General features: G+C 55.4%; 1 protein-coding gene across 1 annotated transcript in view; it reads right to left on the reverse strand.

The window, feature by feature from the left end:
• The window catches only part of CACNA1I (calcium voltage-gated channel subunit alpha1 I), a 113,272-nt gene extending 111,917 nt beyond the window's left edge, over window positions 1-1,355 (reverse strand). The window contains exon 1 of the mRNA XM_037845787.1: window positions 1,261-1,355. The gene's annotated coding sequence lies outside the window, so the exon portion shown is untranslated. The remainder of the gene's footprint in view (window positions 1-1,260) is intronic.
• Between the last annotated feature and the right edge of the window lie 13,401 nt (window positions 1,356-14,756).

The raw sequence follows: 14,756 nt of genomic DNA on the forward strand, positions 1-14,756 counted from the left end.
TTGGGGCCGAGGAGAGACGTTGATCCAAGATGTGGCCTGGCAGCATGGGCAGGGCCTGGGGACCTGGGCAGCAGGGAGGCAGGCCCGAACCCCTCGGCCAGGCAATCTCTCTCCCACGAGGCCCAGCCCATGGTCCCACAGCCCCCCTCTGCACAGCACCCTCGCCCCAAGGCGATGCCAGTATCTGAGGGCGAATCCCCCAGGAGGCAAGAGATAGAAGGACAGACTGACCCCCTGCTCAGGACAGCTGAGCCCTCCAGCCCCTAGGAGCCTCCTCACGGCGAGTCGGACCCATCACACCACCCAGGCACAGACACACGCAGGCTCCTTACACGCACATGCACACACACCGCCAGCCTCAGATACAGATTCCCGGGGCCAGAATACAGCTCAGGGGTCTCCCCAGACCCCAAACTCATCCGGGGCTCAGGAGCCCCTAGGACCCATAGGAGGGGGAGGACGCCAGCAGAGCAGCTGACTGAGGCCTCGGGCTGGGTCCATCCACGAGCCCCCTCCCGCACGGGCATCAAGACCTCCCTGCTAAACAGGACTTCCCACCCCCTGCCGGCCCCTCTTGCCGCCCTCCAGCACTCATGCCACCCAGCAGACAATTAAAACCCAATCATCATAAACACTCATTATATAACCAGCCCCAGCGCTGCTGAGGATTCCTTTTACCCCCAAAGAGTCCCAGCTCCCACCCAGGCCTGGCTTCATGCACCTCAGCCTTGGGCAGCGTCTGCGGTGCTGGCCGGGGAGGGGACCCTCTCACCACCCGGGGCCTCTTGGAAAGTTAAACCTTGCCTGGGATTCCCCCACTCCATCCCCCAGCTGCCACCCGGCCTCGGCCAGCACTCCCGGAGCAGCCCGCCAGCAGGACACTGGCACCAGCTCTGGCCGCAGCGCCGCAGCAGTGAGGCAGTGGGACAGACAGACAGCCTGGGCCCCGCGGGCAGCCTGACTTGTTGAATAAATTTCTGCAGCGGCTCCCTCAGCCGGCTTCGGCATTGGCACCGAAAGAACTTTCGTGGCCTTGGAGAGGGGACCGGTCAAAGTTTCCCATCCTTCCTCCCAAAGCACCCGCCCCCAAAGCACCGGTGTGGAGGGGGGGAGCCCACCTGATGGGCACGCGCGGGTGGGGGAGCCGGTCCCCAGAAATAAATAAATAAACGCTTCAATAAAGAAAGAGCCCAACGCGCCAAGCCACGGGCATCGGAGCTGAGCCCTTCCTTCCTTCCTTCCTCCCCCGCCCCGACCTACCTTGGCATGGACGTGGCCGGGCAGCGGGGGGTGGTCCAGGTTAGAGACGCGGGGGCGACGCGTGTCCCCAAAGCCGGAAATCCCGCCAGCCGCCCACCCCCCCGCCAATTCAGGATCAGCTGAGCCCCTGGGGCGCGCGGGGCGGCGGGCGGTGGGCGGCGGGCCTGGGGGCCCGGGCCATGGCGCGGGGAGACGGCGGGCTGGCGGGAGGGTGGGCGACGCGCCGGGGCGGGCGGCGAGAAGCCGGCGGCGCCGGGCGAGCAGCGGCCCGAGCTGGAGTTGGAGCGCGCGGCGGGCGGGCGGCGCCTCCGGGCCGGGGGCGGGGGCGCCGCGGAGCCGCGGCGGCCGGGGCAAGTCCCCCGGAGAGGACCCGCGGGCGGCCGGGCTGGGGGCGCGGAGGCGGGCGCGTCCCTCGCCGGCTGGGCTCGGCTCGGCTCGCGCCTCCGGCCCCGGGCTCGAGGCGCGCGGGGTCTGCGCGCGGCGGGGGCTGCGGAGGAGCCCGAGCGCCTGGCGGTGCGGGGACGTGCGGCGGCGGCGAGACCGAGCCGCGCCGCGTGCGAACGAAAGCCGTCCTTATACTGACACCAAATGTCTTCGGGGAAAGCTGCAGGCGCGGGACGGTGGAGAGGGGGGGAGGCGTGGAGGCGACAGACAGACTGACGGCGGCGGCTGGTGAGCCCCCACCCCTCCTCAGACGATAGGAAGCCCCCAGCTTGGCGGCTACCTCCTTAAAATTCCAGGTCGTGCCTGGGGGAGGGTTCTGCTCCCCCTCAGCAGGGGGGCTGCGTCATGCGTAAGATAGGGGGGACCCTATGACTGACTATCCCCATGTCCCAGGAGTCTGGTTGTCCATGCAACGCACTGGATTCTCACTGAGATGATGTGAGATGTGAAGTGGGGGTCTCAGTGGAAGTCACCCATCTAAAGTGCCCCAGCTCTTAGATAGTGGAGCCCGGCTAGCATGCTGCTCTAAAGGTCTCTCCACTGCACAGAGGCAGCCTCCCCACTTCTCATACACACCTCTGCTTCTTCTCACCCTTCAAGACTTGGCTGAAAGGCCACCTCCTTCAGGAAGGCTTCCAGGAAGTGCCTCCACTCACAACAGACAGCTCTTTCTCTAGCTGCAAAGGTCCCAACCTGGCCGCTTGCTCTGCGGAGCCTGGGGCACAGGAGCCCCAGGGGTCCGCTCCTCCTGGAAGCTGGAGCCCGGCCTTGTGTCTCTGCAGGCCCAGCTGGGTGCCCCTAAACCCTTCTACCCTTCTTCCCTGCACTCGCCTCCCCACTGGCCTATGGAGGGGCCTAGGGGGAGTGTCCAAGCCTGCAAACCAAAGGCATCAAGACCCTCCCAAATGCAAGCCAACTTGACCGCTCATGCACACTCAATTTAGGAAGCATTGAATGAGCTCCTCCTGTGTGCTAGGCGCCTCTTTACTCTTCATCCCCATTTTACTGATGAAGAAACTGGAGCTTCGAGACTAGCCACCTGGCCAAGGTCAAGGTCAGTGTGAGTCTGGGGCTTCCCAAGCCTTTCCCGGGGTGTCTTCCCAGCACCAAGTCCCCCAGCTCAGCCCCACCCCCACCCCTGCCTCACCTGCCCTGGGACCACCTGGCCGGGGTGGGGGGCAGGCATAGGTCTGGCGGAGGGTGCACTCAGGTCCCCTGAGGGCCTCAGGCAGGTCCCTTGGTTTCTGTGAGCCTCGGCTTCCTCATCCGTGAAATGGGAATAAAAGTTGACCCTCCGCAGGAGGCAAACTGTCCGTATAGGGCTTGGCACCGAGTCAGGCCCACGGCAGGTCCTCGACAAACACTCATCTCTTCCTCCTTTATAATCTCTCCAGGGAATCAAGACAAACCTTTGTAAGCAGAACACAATGCCAGGCGGTGTGAGCCCATGCCAGGCTAGGGGGTGCCTCAGAGGTACGGATCGAGCCAACCCCGGATGAGCCAGGCTGCGTCCATGGGTGGGATGGATTTATTTCAGCTCGGAGTGGGCTTCAGACCAAGAGTCCTCGGGGAGGGCCTCAGCAAAGACTGGAGACAAACTGGGCCTTGAAAGCCTGTGTGGGGTTGAGATGAGAGGAGAGGAGGTGGACAGAAAACTCCAGGGAGGATTAAGGTTGGCGTGGGCAGGCACCCCTGCCCTGACCAGCTGTGTGCACAGCAGGGAGGGCCCAGGCATGAGGGGGTGAAAGGAATCAGGCCGGAAGAAGAAGATGCCAGCCGTTAACTCGTTTCTGCCCACTCTCCTCTGGCAACATTTTCATAGCGTTCAAAAGCCTGGGCAGGACCTTGAGAAGCCACCAGATGGTGAATTCTCCGAACTAGGGCCTTTCAGCTACAACATCCCTAAGTGGCTACCCAGCCCCTGCTTGCATACCTGTGGTGACACAGAGTTCATCACCTCTTGGGGCAGTGCCTTTCTTCTCTGGGCATCTCTTATCATTCAGAGTTCCTTTTATATTTGAGCAGAAAATTGTCCTCCTCCACGCCTGGACAGGACTAACACCACGTCTGCAACCTCCTTCAAGCACCCACACAGGCAGAAAGTCCTGCTTTATGTCCAACCTAAGTGCTTCATGTTTCAACTAAAACCTTAGGTGTCCACTCCCTTCACTGTCTGCCGTTGAGATAAGGGTGGGTTCTGCGAACCTGGAGGGTGTAGATAGATAAAAGGTTATGGAGGAAGTGGGGATGAAGGATGACCCTTGAGCCCCCTGGGGGTTAGGCAATGCAACTCCAAGTCTCAGCAAGAAGCAAGGCCACGGCGGTCCCTCCTGGGGGCCCTGGCTGGCTGCAGGAGCTTCGTTTATTCATTATTGCTATTTATATTGTGCCTGGTATTTGCAGAAGGCTGCGTCAGCCGCACACGCTCGTTAGGCCTCACCATGCCGTGGGAGCAGGGGCCTGCCAGGCCCTCTGCCAGGAGGGGGTGAGGTGGACCCCAACCTCGCAGCTGGCCCCTTCTGCGCCTCCGGGGACAAGCTCCAACCAAGTCCTCACCCACTCCTCTGACAGCTGCTGAGCAGGACAGCACCCCCCCACCACCCCAACAGAAGGACTTTCTTGCAATCGTGGTGGCTGGACAGGCAGAGAGCATCGGTCAATGGGGATAGGCAAGCTGGAGCTGAAGGTGACTGGGGCAGGATTCATGCCCAAGCACATGAGATGGGACTTCCAGGCCTGCAGGTCCTAAGGTCGCAGAGGCAAAGATTCCAGTGTCCTCAGAATCCACACTGATTTATTTCTCAGATGCTTCCAGAGCACTTCTCTGTGCCAGGCCCTGGTTTAAGCCCTTGACAAATATTGATGCATATAATCTTTACCACAGTCTTGTAAAATAGTAGCTACTATTTCACAGATGAGGAACCATTTGCACAGAAAGGTTAGGTAACTTACTCAAGGTCACACAGCTAATAAGTGGCAGCATTGGGATCTGAATTCAGGCACTCTGGCTCCGGAATCTGTGCTTTTAACTAGGATTCTGGATTCCATGATTTAAAAGCTCTAAGAGATTTCCTGGATTCCAAACCAGCTGAGGGGTCCCACACACCCGAGATGCCCTCACCCTGCCTTCCTCTGGGGCGTCATCCCCAATGGCTCTTCTAAGCAGCCCTGTGCCCTGAAGACCCAGGCCCAGTTGGGGTGCCCGTCTCTAAATGGTCCTGCGCTGGGGAGTGGCCCACCAGGATGGGAGAGTGGGGGGCATCTAATGGCACCAAACCAACTTCAGCATTTCAAAAGTATTTATTAAGCACTTGCTGGATGCCAGGCCTGTGCCAAGGCTGGAGGACATGATGAGATGGAAAGGCCTTGAAGAACCAACTGTGGGTTAACCAGGGGGGAGATTTGGGGTCTGACACAGGAAGGGTGAGCCAGATGCTGGGCCTCCCACATGTGATGAGGCAGATTGAGCTCAGACACCTGCACACCCTTGATGGGTTCGGAGATGCCCGGCCTGGAGGGTGATGCCTGGGTCACTCTGCAATATGAAGAAAGAACTAGACGTTTCAGAGAGAAAACAGTGGAGAGGGAAGGGAGAAGAGAGAAGAGACTGCAAGATGGTGGGGGCCAAGACTACACAGAGCCGGAAGCATCTGGGGAGAAGCCCCCAGGGAGGGGCTGAAGGGCTTGGAGTTGATGTGGTTTGCAGGGCAGCAGTCCCTGTCCCTGAGTTTGCAAGAAAGGCTGCTAGACACACACAGCCCTATGCAAGTGGGTTTTTCAGTGAGTGGATGTCAAGAAAGGGGATGAGCACCCCATCCATGCTGAAATGAACAAGAACAGCCCTGGGCAGGGCAGCCAGTCCATCCACCAAGTGGACCAAGCCAGCAGAAGCTAAAGGTCACAGCCAGAGGGGCCAGGAGGACACTGGCCTCACCCCAGGGTCCCCGCATACACAGGAGCCCTGCGCGGGAGGAAAAGGCGGGGGTACAGCTCTCTTCCCTAGATCTAAGGAGCAGGGAGCCCCTCCTCCTGCTGGCAGGGGCCCAGTCACCCCATTAGCTGATGTAGGGTGGTAGGTATCATGACCGCATTTTCCAGATGAGAGAACCAACCGCCAGAGAAATTAAGCAAATTGCCCAGGGTCACACGGCTAATGAGCGGCAGATTCTATGCCCGAGTGAGTGTGTGTGTGTGTATGAGAGAGAGAAAGATCCTTCTCCCACTTGCCAAGCCCAGGAGGTGGAAAAGGGGTGTAGGGCAGACGGACAGACCACAGAAGCCTGCGGTTCCTGACAGGTGGGAGATCCCTGGTTCTCCACCAAAAGAGGCAGTTGCTGCCCAAGAAGCTCCTGTGTAGGGATTGAAGAATCCAGTCTGGACACATCCAGATAGGGTTGTTCGACTCCCAGGCTGGGGCCCCAACAGTCTGCTACCAGCAAGGGTGGGGTGGGCAGTAGTAGATAAATAAGTGGGTGTTTTCTAGCACCAAAATCAGAGAGGTGAATCCCTGGTGGGTACTGGCCAGGCACCCCCTACCAAACATAAACTCCAGAAGCCCCCTGCATGGATGGCACTTGACAGTGGAAAAAGCACTTTCCCATCCCCTCCTTCGTGCCTCCCAGTGTCCCAGGACCCAGCATGCAGTAGGTGCTCAAGACTTGCTGAGTGCATTCCTCAGCATCATTCCCAGGCCCACTTTACTGGTGAGAAAACTGAGGTCAAGAGAAGTGATGCAATATGCCACTCCCTCCAGGAAGTTGCTCAGTGACATTTATGGAGCACCTACTGTGTGCCAGGGTGTGGGTATGCAGAGATGAATGAAACCCAGCCCCGTGGGGAGACAGCCGTGTTTCGATCAACCTGGTGTAAGTGCAGTCGTGGGCAGGGGGGATGCCCCCAAGAGGAAGTCATCTTCTTTGGAGGGGAAGGTCAAAGAAGCCTTCACTAAGATAGTGACAGTGTGAAGGCCTTGATGGGAGGGTGGACGCGGGCGGATGAGGGTTCCCCTGGCAGGACGTGGAAAGCAGGTCATGGCAGGCAGAGGGGCTGGCAGGAGCCAAGGCCTGGAGGGGGTTTGGGGGAATGACAGGGAGCTCCATGTGGCCGAGGCTTGGAAGGACAGGAGAAGGCAGGGTTCAGTGGAGGGTGTCAGGGTCCGATTTGCTGGAGGCTCAGGGGGTGCAGAGGGTCAGAGGTGAGGTGGTGAGGCCTGAACCAGCCCAGGGCTGCAGAGCTGATGGGAGGGGCTGGGGCAGATCTGATCTGAGTGATATTTAGGAGGCAGAGGGGAAGGACCTGGCAACTAAGGAGGGAGAGAGGGCCCCCCAGTTTCTGATCCTGGCCCTGGGCATGTGGTGCCTGGAATCTCTCCCAGCAGAGTCCCCCCGAGCTCCCCAAGCCTGGCCCCCAGGAAACTCCCCAGCCTGGGAAGAGACAGGTGCAGTGAGAAAGAGACAGTGAGTCAAAGAGATGAGAAAGCAGGAGGAGATAAAGGAAAACATGGGAGGGAAGAGATGAATGGGGAAAATGAGGGGAGGGAAGTGAGACAAGCTCAGGAGGGACAGAGCTAAGGGAGAGAGGGGAAGACAGAGATCAACAGGAGGGCTTTCTTCTCTCTGCCCCCTCTGTCTCTATGTGTCTGGCTCCGTTTTCCCTTTCCCTTCCTCCTTGGCTGTTTCTCTGTCTTCTCCTTTCTCTGATTCTCTCCATGATTCTTACTCTACTCCCCTGTCTCTCTCCATCACTCTCTCTCTTTCCATCTGTCCTCTGCATCTCTCTGTCTCCCTAACTCTGTATGTCCATCTCTCTGGCTATGGCTCTTTCCCTTTCTCTGTCTCTGGATGTCTGTCTCTCTAGCTCTCTCTCTCTCTCTCTCTCTCTCTCTCTCTCTCTCTCTCTCTCTGGCTCTCTCTCTTTCTGGTTGTCTCTTTTGCTCCGTCTTTATGCTCTGTATGTGTAAGTTTCACACACGCTCTCGTTCTCCTCCTTTTTCTCTCTCTGCCACTCCTGCCACTTGGAAAAGGAATAATAAAGCAAGCAACTCTCCCTTTTGTCCTCACTGGACTAAGGCTGGTGCCCTAGCATCAGGCCCCCAGGAAGCCACTTGCAATGTCACCATCAAGGAGGGACGTGTTGGGGGGGCTTGTCCAGGTGGGGCTGGTCACCCCGTTCCCATTGTGGAAGGCCTTGGCCCCTGCCCTGCCACCCTCCGATCCCCGATGAGGATGGGCATCTCAAAGGGCAGGCTGGCTGTACCCAGAGGCAGGGCAGGCAGCTGCTCGGCTTCCCAGATCCATCTGCAGTCCTTGCTTTTAGGGTCCCGCACTTTGTTAAGACTAGAGCCCCCACCCCTACCCCGGAAGTGTCATTTGGCCCAGGCCACCAGTTCTGAGGCCAGCTCTGTGCCTAGGCTGGACTCTGGGCTTTGGAGAATAATCCCCAGCCCTTCCTCAGTGTGGCTGGGGTCTTATGAGATGAGAAATGACTGTAATGAAATGTCCCCACCTAGAGAGCACCTTTGCACCCCCAGGCCAGCTTGCTTGGAAGTCACTTCCTCCAGGATCACCCTGGGCAGAATTTGGGGCTCCTCACCCCACACTCCCACTCTGCTTTGAGGGCCTACCTGTCCACCCTACTCCCACCAGGCTGAGAGCTCAACCACGGAGGGGTTTGCTAAAGGAATGAGTGAATGAATGAATGGATGGATGGATGGATGGATGGATGATGATTATCATGCAGGAGGGTGGGATGGGGCTGCTTGGTCCCTTCAGCAGCTCCTCCCCAAATCCTTCCTGTGTCCCAAGCACAGTTCTGGGTACAACCACGAGTGAAACAAAGTCCTTGTCCTCCTGGAGCTTATCTCCCAGTGAGGGAATCAGAAAACACATAAGATAAAAAAGCAAATACAGAATGATGATCAGCCTACTGAGAAAAATAAAACAGGGTTTGGGGAGTGACGGTGCTGAGGGTTGTCATCTTAAATGAGGTGGTGGGGGGACATGATCTGACCCAAATCCTGAGCCTTGATGCTAGCAGGGGATGGGTGTCCGTGAGTCTTCACTCACTCCAAGGATGAAGTGCTTTCTTAGCAGACTCCTTGATCCCTGATGCCAGTAGGACCCACCTACCCAGCTGGGAGTCCAGAAATTTCTCAGTTCTGGGTAAGCAGAGCTTGGGGCTCGAGCTGCCCCTCCAGCCTTCCAGCCCCTGTCTCACCCCCTTCCATCCATCTCTCATCTTTTGCACACACACACACACACACACACTCACTCCCTTTCCTAAAACCTTTCCAGGAATCCCTCTTGGAGGGCAGAGACATAGACACGGCAGGTGTGACATAACAGAAGCCCAGGAGGAGATTGGAGGAGCAGGTACATACCCCCGGGAAAGATCTGGGAATCTTCCTGGAGAGAGAGGCTTTCAAGATGTGTCTGGAAGGTTTGAGTGACCGTCCCCAGATTAAGACAGGGAGAGGCACTTCCATGGGGCATCAGCCTCCAATCCTGCTGGGAAGTCAGCCAGCCCCAGTGAGGCACAGATGCTGGTTGGAGGCCTGGAGGCATCCCCCTGACCACTGTGGCCCCCCAACCCATCCACCTGCTCTGCCGCATCCATGGATCCCCGCGGCCTCCCCACAGCCTGCCCAGGTGAGCGGGGTCATCGCATTCCTCTGACAGATGAGGGAGTCAAGAGGCCAAGAGACTGGTCCAAGGAAACACAGCAGACAGCAGGGCCCGAATGCCAAGCTGTATTCACCCCACTCTCCTCCAGGCCAGCCAGGTGACCACCCCACTCCCCATCTTTAGAAGCCCAGGGATCCCCCTGCACCCTTACCCTCCAGAGGAAACTTGGGGGGTTCTCTGCTGCTTAATCCAGAGCATCCACCTCCAGAACACTGAGCTGTCCCCCATCCCCCAGAAAGAGAAGAAACTCACACAGAGACACTGACACACAATCTTCACGCTTCTCTGTGTTCACACACAGAGACACCCAAACTGACACATTCACACAGACCCACAAACACCAAACACCCTTACATGTACACCCAAATAGATACCATTGTTATTAAATACATCTCTCACCAAGACAAAAATCCACACAAATACGTTTCCATCCACTCTCACGTACACACAGACACATGCTTGTTATTATTAAGTTCACCCTGACATAGTGCAAGCACAAATATACACTTTCTCAAATGCACTAAGGAAGGGGGAGAGACAGAGGGAAAACAGAGACCAAAGAAGGGAGAAGAAAATAGAAAATATCAGGGGACAAAGAGAGCTCATGAAGGAACCAGTCAGCTCATGGAGGGAGAGAAATTGGAGCATCAAAGAAGAGAGAGATTTGGGGAGAGAGAGAGGGAAGGAGAGGGGAAAGATGGGGAGGAAAAGATAAGGAGATAAAGGAGGCAATAAGGGAACAGAGAATGGAGAAGAGAACAGGGAGGGGAGAGGGAGCCTGTGATTGGAGCCTAACTTTAGCTGCAGCGCAGCGATGACTCACACTTGGGGAGGGGGGTTGAGTCGGCTCCAGGTTTCTGTTTATATACCTCGATGAGCTAAATATACAGGCTAAGGGGTTCTTCTGTTCTGGTCCAGCAGCTCCTCTGCGTTCTTCCTCCCGCCCTCGCCAACCCTTCCCAGAGTACACACACACACACACACAGAGCCCCTGCTATCCTCTCTCTCTCCCATCCCCACAGGGGCCTGTGCCCTTCTGCTGCCTTCAGCACATGTCCTGCTTCTGCTCACCAGGGTCTCGGCTGCCAGGAGCTGGCCACGGAGTTTGGCTCCAAGCTCAGCAATAAGATGGTCCAAACCTCCCCTTCCTGAGGCTTGGAGATCTGGTGTGTGGGGGGGGGTGACACTGGCCCAAAGTCACATGGCATGCAAAGAAATGAGATGCACCGGAGCCTTCTGTAACGGCCAGACCAGAAACTCCCGGAGAAGCAGGTGAGGGCCTGGGCTAGCTGGGCTATCAAGAGCCAAAGCCTGCAGGCCAAGGGAGAGATGGAATCGTGTGTGTGTGTGTGTGTGTGTGTGTGTGTGTGTGTGTTTAGGGTCTGTGATCAGGATCCCTGGGAACAAAGGAGAGAGAGAATTCCATTGACCCTGGACCCACAGGGAGATCCTCCGACATCATCAGTCCCGTGAGCGTGCTCCCTGCACCCCGACTGCCTGAATCGGCTTCCACGGCCCTTTGCCACCCAACCAGCCCCGCCGCAAGCGTGCGGCGCTCTCCTCCCGCCGCCCGGCGCCGTGCCGCTGTCCGTGGTTCTGAATCCCCGCGCCGCTTCTCCCCACCCCGGCAGGTGGCGGTTCCCGCCCTAACTTCTACCAGGAGTTCAGTAGATATTGGGAGAAGAGGCGGAGATGGGATAGAAGGGTGAGGATGAGACAAAGGACAGAGACTGTGAGAGAAGCAGCTCCAGCAGGAGATTTTCACGGAAGGAGAGAGAGAGATTTCTTCTTTGACATCTTTTTCAGATAACCACAGTGACCAAAAAAAAAAAAAAAAGAAAGAAAGAAAGAAAGAAAAGAAAAGAACCAAAAGACCACAAACGATCATGGCTGACAAATCCAGAAATGCTGCGTGAGGCTTGACATGCAGCCATGAATCCAGACCAGAGGCAGAAACTGGCAAGCACAGAAGAAGGACCCTCAGCCGAGGTGAACCAAAGCACTCCTAGTTTTCCTGTGTTTTTTATTATCCATCTTGATGAAAAGGTTGTGAGTTTTCACACTGTCACAGAACAAACAGAGCCATGACTTCCGTTTCCCAGGGTACGTGGCTGTTTCATGTACTCCTGACAGCTCCATCATATTTCCAACAGTTTCAAAATTTTTGTTTTCCTCTGGGAACTTAAAGGAGTGCTAACCCTCCCTTCTCAGTCACACGCCAGGCTTAGGAGCCTTGCTCCCTGCCTCATGCCTGCAGCCCCCACCCATTCTACATTTACACTTCCCTCTCCCCCATGCTGTCTCATGCCTCCAAAGCCTTTGCACATGATGCTCCTCCCCCCCCCAACCGGGGGTGCCTTCCTTTCTCCCCTTTCTCCTAACAGGCCCAGCACCTCTGTCTCCCCCACTGGACAGAGCACCTGGAGGGCAGGAAGTAACACCTTAGCATCCCCAGCAGCTAGCCCAGAGCCGGTCATACTCATTTGCTTAGTTTCCTTTTCCTGGATATGAGTGAACTGAGCTGAAGGAATTCCTGACCAAATATCCTAGGAGTGTGAGTGTGTGTGCAAAACTGGCTCCTCAAGCAAGGATGGTGTTGCAGTATTTGGGGAGAGAGATCCCCAAGTTCTTAGACAGAAACCTACTGCCTAAAGGAAACTTACGATTTAACAGACTCTCCCCTCCCCTTTTTGTCTCATTTTGCAAATGAGGAAACTGAGACTGAGAGAGGAAGGAACAAGCAGGTTGTCCAGAGAAATGGGGCATCCTGGAGCTGTCTGGGGCTGTGGGGGGGGTCCCACTGAGTCGGAGCAGGTGGAGATGGGGCCCCCTAGCTGACCGCACACACCTCAGGAGAGAATCTTTGGGCCCAGGCAAGAAAATGACCCCAATGCTCCCCCACCACCCACCTGCCAGAGGGTCCCAGCCTTCAAATAATGAACGATTCCTAATTTAATTACTGCTCTAATTCATTTGGGTCTCCAAGGAGCTGTAAACTAGAGTCTGAGGAAATGCTCAGTCGTTCCCAAGAGGGAGGAAGGATTTTCTTTCTTGTTTCAAGGAAGGAAGAAAGGGAGACCAGGACCCTAGCAGACCCTGGGCAGCTCCCACCCCACTGGTTTGCAGAGTCTTGACCCATTTTCCTCTGGGACTGTGTGTGCTCCCTGCTTTCCCCATAGGGGGTCAATCCCTCCATCAGACTTGGGTTTGGGACAAGTTGGGCAGAGAGTCAGGGGGCAGCTGATGGGGGAAGCAAGGGGCTGAGGGGGAGAGCCCCCAGTCTGGTATTTTTAAAAGACACAGTGCTCACACACACCATCAGGAAATGGTTGCACAAGCACCATGGTGCCTGAAGGTCATAATCATTAGGATCATTTCTTGAGAGTCTTCTCTTTGTCAGACACTTTGCCCAACCTAATTTTAAACCTCACTGTGTTTTCATCTGCATTTTACAAATGAGGAAACCAAGTCTCAAAGGACAGGAATTGACCTGCCCAAGGCCACAGGGTAGATAAGACGCATACCCAGGAGTCAAAACTGAGTCAAAACTGCTCTTTCTGGCTTAAAGCCCCTGCCCACAGTTTCTCCTGTACCAGGGCCTCTAACACCCACCCAGGATCCCTGACAAGGAATCCCAGGGAACATCTAACCCAAGGATGTTGACAACCCACAGATGAACATCAATAGGTCCATGCATCTCTCAGAATTGTTTGGGAAATCTTGTGCATTTGTGCAAATTTCATCAAATCCTGGTCCTAAAGATGAGGAAACAGGCTCAGAAAGGAGGGGGTGTTCCCCAAACACATATAGGAAGTGACTGAGCTTAAATTCACACCCAGGCCTGACTCCAGGTCCCAGCCTCTCCATAGGATTGAGTAGGTTAGGACCCCAATTTCCACCTTTGTCAAACAGGTGTGATTTCCATGTGAGGATGGAGCCTTATCTAAGAAAGCACTTTGTAAATGGATGGGTACCCAAAAAAAAATGATAGTGACATTCATAAAGCGCTTAGAGTGTGTTCATTTAAAGCTCAAGGCAACCTACAGAGTAAATACTAGTATCAAGCATAATTTATGGATGAGAAAGTAAGGCACAGAGAGTTTAAGTAACTTGCCCAGGGCCACCCAGCCCACAGATGGTGGAGCCGGGATTTGAACCCAAGTTGCTGGCTCCAGAATCATGCCCTAAACCACATGCTCTGCTCCCGCCCAAGGAATATCAGGGGAGGCTTCCTGGGGGGGGGGGGGGGGGGCAGGACCAGGCATTGAAGGACCCACAAAGGAGGTCATGAGGCAGAAAAGAGAGGCGGGCCACCTCCCACCTGGAGCCAGAGGGAGAGGAAGAAATGAATGGAGGGCATGTTTTCCCATAGCAGAATTGCCTGAGATGGATAATTCCTGTTGCACCTGGGGCCAGGCTTGGAGTGGAGGGACAGCCAAGTCCCGCTACCCCTCCTCACCCACTGGGCCCATGGGTCCTGTCAGCCTGTTTGTGCCACAGCTGTGGGGTCCCAGGGGCTTTTTTTAAATGTAATTTTATTGAGATATAATCACATAACATACAATCATTCAAAGTGTACAATCAGTTGCTCACAGTATTGTCATATAGTTGTGCTTTCATCACCACAATCAAAGTGAACACATTCATTACTCCAAAAAATAAAATTAAAATTAAAATAAAAAAGAACATCCAAAACATCTCATTCCTCTCCTCTCTCCACTGTTCATTTACTTTTTTAAAATACAGTTTAATTGAAGTATATTCACACACCCTACAGTCATCCACAGTGTACAGCCAATTATTCACAGCTCCATCATACAGTTGTGTGTTCATCATCAGAATCAATTTTTGAATCTTTTCCTTACTCCAAAGTAAAAATAAAAGCAAAAAAGAACTCCTAAATCTTTCCATCCCCTCCATCCTTCCCTATTATTCATTTAATTTTTGTCCCCATTTTTCCACTCATCTGTCCATACACTGGATAAAGGGAGTGCAAGCCACAAGGTTTTCACACTCACATAGTCACATTATGCAAGCTACATAGTTACACCATCAACTTCAAGAATCAAGGTTACTGGGTCCCAGGGGCTTTTGTCAAATGTTTTGTAGGGGGCTGGGATGCTGCCAGTCTAGAGGCAGGTGTATGAGGCAGTGGGGACTCCAAAGACCCCGTGGGCCACCACCAGGACAAGCACAGTTGACCACTCCCTGGGCCTCCCAGCAACTCCTGCCCCAAAGGGCACCAGAAAGGGGCAAGCCTGGGGTAGATGGGAGGCAGTGTCCAGGAGAGGGCCTGGTGGCCTGGGCTGGGGGCTTGGTCCTGGAGTGGAGAAGCGGGGAAGCGTGGGAAAGTGATTTAGCAGGTTGAGA

This window comes from Choloepus didactylus, chromosome 8 (genome assembly GCF_015220235.1).
Source record: "Choloepus didactylus isolate mChoDid1 chromosome 8, mChoDid1.pri, whole genome shotgun sequence".
Taxonomy (NCBI): domain Eukaryota; kingdom Metazoa; phylum Chordata; class Mammalia; order Pilosa; family Megalonychidae; genus Choloepus; species Choloepus didactylus.